Source organism: Lynx rufus, unplaced genomic scaffold, assembly GCF_022079265.1.
Source record: "Lynx rufus isolate CCGP_SWC_20201006 ecotype Redwood Valley unplaced genomic scaffold, mLynRuf1.p SCAF_6, whole genome shotgun sequence".
Lineage (NCBI taxonomy): Eukaryota > Metazoa > Chordata > Mammalia > Carnivora > Felidae > Lynx > Lynx rufus.
The window spans coordinates 91890137-91897500 of NW_025814878.1; positions in this window are offsets into that span (position 1 = coordinate 91890137).

The window sequence follows — 7364 nt, forward strand, 5'->3', positions numbered from 1 at the left end:
ATAGGAAAAGAGAACAGCTGGAAAGTGAGTAGACAAAAATTAGAAAAAATGTACATGAAATAACCCACAGAAGTAATACAATCAAGGTCATTTGGTTAAGGAGCAAATGGCTCTACCTATTCAACAACTTTTTTTTTTTTTAACGTTTATTTGAGAGAGAGAGAGAGAGAGAGCGCGCGCGAGCGTGAGAGTGGGGGAGGGGCAGAGAGAGAGGGAGACACAGAATTCTAAGAATGCTCCAGGCCCTGAGCTGTCAGCACAGAGCCCACACAGGGCCTAAACTCACGAACCGTGAGATGGTGACCTGACCCGAAGTCGCACGTTTAACTGACTGAGCCACCCAGGCGCCCCTCCACCACTTTTGAATTTATGATGTAGCAATTGCTGTTCACATGTTCAACTTAATTCACAATAGAAAAAAATAATGCCGAATAGATTACTTTAAAAATCATGAGGTATAGTCTTCACACCATTCTAGTGTGATCATAAAACAGAATGACATGGGAAGCAAATGATCCTGGAAGTGCTACCAGGATTGTGTGGCAGGTAACTTCAAGGAGCTAGACACAGTTCCTTTCTTTTCCTTTTCCCTCTTTTTCACCTCTGGCTCCTGTCACTCAAATATAAAATGGTCTATTTTTTTTTTTTCCTCTGAGGATAGAGCTTGATTATTTACCACAAAAGCCCCAGATATTAGAATCCCAAATAACTGTTTTCCTTTAATGAAAGTTATGTGCGAGATTTGTGCATGTATGCACATGTGTGTACTTTCTGGTTCATTGTTGCTTAAAGCAGCAAAAGCAAAATACGAGTCAATGGGACATTTGTTAAAGAATGTCTTGTCTCCAGCCAAAACAAGTAATCAGACATAACGCTAAAGACATTCCTATTCAAGTTAAGAGAGAAAATAAACTTGCCTGTTACTACTACTCCTATGTCTACAAGTCACAAGCAATGCTCCAAGGAAAAGAATGGAGCAAAAAGCATTAGAAAGAGGAGGTAAAATAACCATTATTTGAAGAAGAAATCTCCCCCCCCCCAACTTGGAAAACTAATGTGAATCAAAAGGGTAATATGGAGACTTAAAAGGAAAACATATTGGGGCACCTGGGTGGCTCAGCTGGTTAAGTGTCTGATATCAGCTCGGGTCATGGTCTCATAGTTGGGTTTGAGTCTTGCGTCAGGCTTTGTGCTGACAGCTTGGAGCCTGGAGCCTACCTCAGATTGTGTGTCTCCCTCTCTCTCTGCCCCTCCCCCACTCACATTCTGTCTGTCTCTCTCTCAAAAATAAGAATTAAAAAAAATTAAAAAAAGGAAAACATATTAATATCACTATTTTTCTATATAACAATGACCAATTACAAAAATAAAAATAATGTTCCATTTGGAGTAGCAACATAAAAATATGAAATGCAAAAGAATTAAGTTTATGAGTACTTAGGACCTATATTTTAAAAATGCAAATATTTACTAAAGAAAAGAAAAATTATAATTTAAACTGTCCATGTACTTGAATTGGAAGAATCGGTTTTGTAAAGATACAACTTTTTCCCAGATTTGAAAATTACTTAAGTGTAATTCCAGTAAAAGTTCCAAGGGTATTTTTGGGGAAAAGGGAGTTGGGGAAGACCAGATGATTCTAAAACTCATCTAGATTAATAAATTTATGAAAATAGTAATAATATTCTTAAAAAACATTGAGTTATAATTAACTATCAGATGCTATAATTTATAAATCTCTAGTAATTAAGACACTAAAATGGCAGAATTAAAGCATGAATTTATTTTACTTCTCTTCCAATTTTATTTCTTAGATGAATATACAGAAATTATTAAGTCCACAAAAACAGCAACAGAGATTTTTTGGGCACTATCGTTTAGGGAATTAATATGAATAGGACTGTCTGGGATTTTGAGAGGTTTTATAACACTAATAACTGCCATTTGTAGAATGATTACTTCAAGTTCGGTGCTCTGTTAGGCATATTACATACGTAACTTCATTTGACTCATACAACAACCTTATGAGGGATTATCTGATATTGTTTCCATTAGACAGTTGAGAAAACTATGGGAGACAGAACATAGCATAGTAACTTACACTTCAAGGGAAGAGGAAGCAAACCAGTTTGCCCCAGAAAACCCAGGAGGGGCTCATAATTGATACCAGATATAATGGATAATGGGGATAAGGTTCCACATATCAAAGAGAGTTTGAGACACTGCATACAGGAACTATAAATCTCTCCTCCTACACATCTCCACATATCTATTCAGAAGACATTTTCTGCACTTAGTCAAAAGCAGACATTCAGGGCCCAAGGCACTGGGTATAGTTGTGGGCATGAGTGAGAGCTGAAAAGGGAATTCACACAAAGTCTGTCATTGAAACACTGTTACTTCCAGTCCCTTTTCTCTGTCCTGTATGTAAAATATTATCAGCCAGGAGTACCAAAAGATCTGGAGAGCAATTCAACACCAACCACAAGATTCAGTATCAAACTGATATGAAGGATGCCCCCCCAAACAAATGGCTTTCTACCCAGTGACTCATAAGTGAAGCTACCCAGGTAACAGATTAAATATGAAAGAACATCCAGGATTCAAACAGAAAGGCCTTGGAAAAGAAAAGTAAATTTAAAATAATGAGGAAAAGGGATCTTGAGTGAGACAAATAATGCCTACAAAATAATTTATTAAATTTTTTTCATAAGGATAAAGGATATCCAGAAATAAAGTATTTTAATAAAAAAGAAACTTATCAGAGAATAAAAAACAGGTCTTAAAAATTAGAGTTTTAGGGCGCCTGGGTGGCTCAGTCAGTTAAGCGGCCGACTTCGGCTCAGGTCATGATCTCACAGTCCGTGAGTTCGAGCCCCATGTCGGGCTCTGTGCTGACAGCTCAGAGGCTGGAGCCTGTTTCACATTCTGTGTCTCCCTCTCTCTCTGACCCTCCCCCGTTCATGCTCTGTCTCTCTCTGTCTCAAAAATAAATAAACATTAAAAAAAAATTAGAGTTTTGACACATTCAAGTTATATAGCCAAGAAATCTCCCAGCTGAGATTTAAAAAAAGCTGAGACTTAAAAGAAAAATTGTACAGAAATGATAGGAGACTTAGAGATTCAGTCCATAATGATTGGACTTCTAGGACAACTGGAATTCCAGAAAGAGATAAAATGAAAAATGGGGAGGAGAACTTTAAAAATTATATAATAAGTAATAAAATAAATTTTCCTAGAATTGAAGAAATGCAAGTATCCAGATTTAAATGGTCCATCATGTGCCCCAACAATGCATATGAAAAGATACACAACAGGCATATTTTCATCCAATTCTAGTATATAAGAGAAGACAAAAAGAACCTTAAGGTATGAGGAAACAGGTTCTGAATAAAAGAATGAGAATCAGAGTTGCATTAGGCTTCTGAACACTGGATATAACTGGATGTAACTCTATGGTATGAACACATTGGTAACCTAACTTTCGTTCTCCTCCTGAGAAATCAAAGCAACAAGAAAAAATTAGAAACAACAAAATGAAAGAGGATTAAAAAAATATTGCCCCACTTTTTCAGCAAAGAGGTGTCAGACAAAATCTGTGGAACCCAAAAGAAAACCAATTAAAATTAAATAGAGGGGTGCCTGGGTGGCTCAGTCAGTTGAGCGTCTTGACTTTGGGTCATGGTCTGGCAGTTCATGGGTTCGAGCCCTGCACTGGGCTCTCCGCTGTCAGTCAGAGCAGAGCCCGCTCTGGATCCTCTGCCCTCTTCTCTTTGCCCCTCCCATCACTTGCATTCTTTCTCAAAAATAAATAAATGTTGAAAAAATAATAAAATTAAACAGAAAATGCAAAGAGAACATCAAGGGACCTCATGAGTAGCAGGCCTCAGAAAGTAGCAGCAAAGCACACTTCCTGAAAGGAGAAACTCATCCAGAAATGCAAACGCTACAGCCTATAAATCTAATAACTGAGGGGTAATGTAAGCTGAGCTTCAGCAGAAGTCACAAGTTGGGATGCAGAGAAAATGCACAGAGTTTCTATCTGAGAGGGCTCCTAACAGCACATCTCAGAAAGATCCAGCAGAATCTTACTCCATGAAGGTCAAGGGCTCATCGGTAAGTGCAAGGGCTCTGTCCTGTTTGCTGCTGCTGGTGAAGGGCCTGGGAATGCAGGGCTGGGAACAGAAATCCTTTCAGACTCAGCTTGGGTCAGAGGATCAAAGGGAGGAGGGCTACACAAAATCTTGTCAGAGGAGCCATGCTGGCTGGAATCTGTGGTCTCTGTGACTGCGAAAAGAGGGCTTCTGAACAGTCTGATGCCTGGCAGGGAACCCTGGCCCCTCCACCATCCATGAACTCACCTACAAATAGCTGGACCAGGAAAAACCATGTCATTATAAATTAATGTTGAAGAAAGGGTATGGCAGGACATCAGCACAACGATTGTGTAAGAGAAAATGTGAAAAGAGCTATAAAAATTACAAATGCATCAAAGACATTTACAGGAAAATGATGTCATAGAACAGATGAAAATATTGGCCACACATTCTACCACAAAAGAAGTCTACAAAATACACATGTAGGAACTCATACATTAGTTTTTCCTTTGGCCCTTTTGCTGCATCTGTTATATTAAGACTGTTCTTTCCATTAAAGAACATAAAAATATTCACCAATGTTAATTTTTCTTTTCTAGCTTCAATTTTAACTCTTAATTCCATCTTTAATTTTTTTTCTGGAATTTGGTATGAGGTAGGAATGTAACTTACAATTTTTCCATATACCAATTTTATTTGGGGATAGAGAAATGCATATTTCCAAAGTAAACATACCTCATGCTTATTTGGCTACTAAATTCTCTGGCTTGATCAATCACTGATAATTAGGGTAGAATATATGTACAGCTTCTTCAGCAAGCTTTTTGCCCCATGAAGAGAACTAGTGATATTACAGACATCTCCTGGCCTGTCACTATGTCTCTGTGCTCACTTCCAGGGAGGCAGCAGATTCTCCAACAAAATCCAGTTAGATTCGGAACTGAAAATGCCTTGTTTCAGGTACCTATAAAAAGCAAATTTTTAAAAATAGGGCAAATTTATGGCACTGTTTTGTAATACTTTTAATAGTTGTATGTTATTTTTGTATCAACAAGTTTTTTGCTTAAAAATACAAATTGTAAAGAACCATTATTCATAAGGTGAGTTGGGAACTGTATAATTTATTAAGAATTCCAGCATAGGGTCACCTGGATGGCTCAGTCGGTAAAGCGTCTGACTCTTGATTTCAGCTCAGGTCAGGATCTCATGGCCGTGGGACTGAGTCCTATGTCAGGCTCTGCAATGATAGCACAGAGCCTGCTTGGAATTCTCTCCCTTTCTCTCTTTCCCTCTCCTGCTTGCACACACACATGCACTCCCTCTCTCAAAATAAATAAGTAAACAAGATTCATTAGGGAAGTTTAAAAACACGAAGTAAAATGAATCCTCTCTCCCCACACACGCAACATTAAAAAAAAAAAAAATTATCGGGGCGCCTGGGTGGCGCAGTCGGTTAGGCGTCCGACTTCAGCCAGGTCACGATCTTGCGGTCCGGGAGTTCGAGCCCCGCGTCAGGCTCTGGGCTGATGGCTCAGAGCCTGGAGCCTGTTTCCGATTCTGTGTCTCCCTCTCTCTCTGCCCCTCCCCCGTTCATGCTCTGTCTCTCTCTGTCCCAAAAATAAAAAAAAAACAAAAAAAAATGTTAAAAAAAAAATTATCAACAATTCTGTCATTCTTCAGTAACATTTACTGACTCCTTATTAAGTGTCTGAAACATCCCAAGCCTGCCTTACCTCATTCAAAACTCAAGAAAACCCAATGAACTAGGTCAGTGGCAGAATTAGTACAAAGCTAATAGTTTCTATACACGAATACCTTCCAAAAAAGGGGCCCTATTAATATCTTCATGTTTATTATGTTTTTGTAAAGTATGTAAAAATGTCTGTTTCTACCATAGTCAGTTAAGACTACTGTCTCTTTCCATTTCAACTGCCCCTTATTTGCATTTTCCCTTCCTGTTGTAGCGGAAGTAGAGGTGGCAGTAGGTATTTCTGAGATTTTGTTAAGGATTGACTGGAAATATTTTTTGTGCTTTGCAATCTCTCTGCCATATCTAATTACATTATTGCTGGCCATCTCCAGTTTGAGATGTCTTCTAAGAATACCCTGAATGTGGCCAATTCAAAAAATATTTAAGACATTCATTCTACAGAAAATTTGAAATGCCCTAAAATCTCATAGCTCAGATATATCAAAGAAAGTCAATAGAGGTTTCTTCAAATGTGACAACAATCCTAAAAATGACAATGCATTACTAGTTGAGAGTTGAGAATTTGAAAGAAACCTCTGTGAGCTATCAAAAATAAAAGGCAAATTTCCATCAGCTTATGTTAGAAGATACTCCAAGTTAGTTTCCTATTCCTCCTATAGAAAATGATAATTACATGGGGCACCTGGGTGGCTCAGTTGGTTGGGTGTCCGACTTCAGCTCAGGTCATGATCTCGTGGTTCGTGGGCTCGAGCCCTGTGTCAGGCTCTGTGCTGACAGCTCGGAGCCTGGAACCAGCTTCGGATTCTGTGTCTGCCTCTCTCTTTGCCCCTCCCCCATTAGCGCGCGCTCTCTCTCAAAAATAAACATTAAAAAAAATTAAAAAGAAAATTATAATTACAAAGTTGTTAAATGAAGAGAGACTCCATGTGTATGATTTTCTTGGCCTAAGAAATACTTCAAATTGTATGTAACACGGTAGTCATAATTTTGTGGGTTTTTTTTCTTAAATAGAGCTTGCCAAATTTAGTAAGCAAAACCTACAAAACCTAGAACCATTCATGAAGTTATTATATTATTTTTGTTGAAAGGTTAGTAAGTTGAAGTTCAGAGAGATCAATCAACTCTCCAAAGTCATGCAGATATTAAAAGGTGAAATATGACATAAAATCACATTTTCACTCCCCAAAATATTGAATAGAACCATAAGATAGTATTGGTTAACTGTTCATGACAAACTATGTGGCCATGGCAATTTTGTTGACCTCTGGAAACTTCAGTTTCACTGTGTACGAAAAAAAAAAAAAAGAGAGAGACAGATCCCACTAGGATCTTTAAGTTGCCCTTCAAAACTAGGTCAATGGCATCTACCTTGAACTTAGTAGTGGGTGGAAGGCCCAGTCTATCACAGGGTATGCAGTGAGGGTTGCTAGGCTTCCTGCACACATTCAAATTTATAAAAATTTGTTGATTTGTACTAGTATGGTTTTGCTCATAATGAAAATTCGCTCCCCTCCAATAATATATAGGAGTGAATCAGTGTAATTGCACTTAGGTTT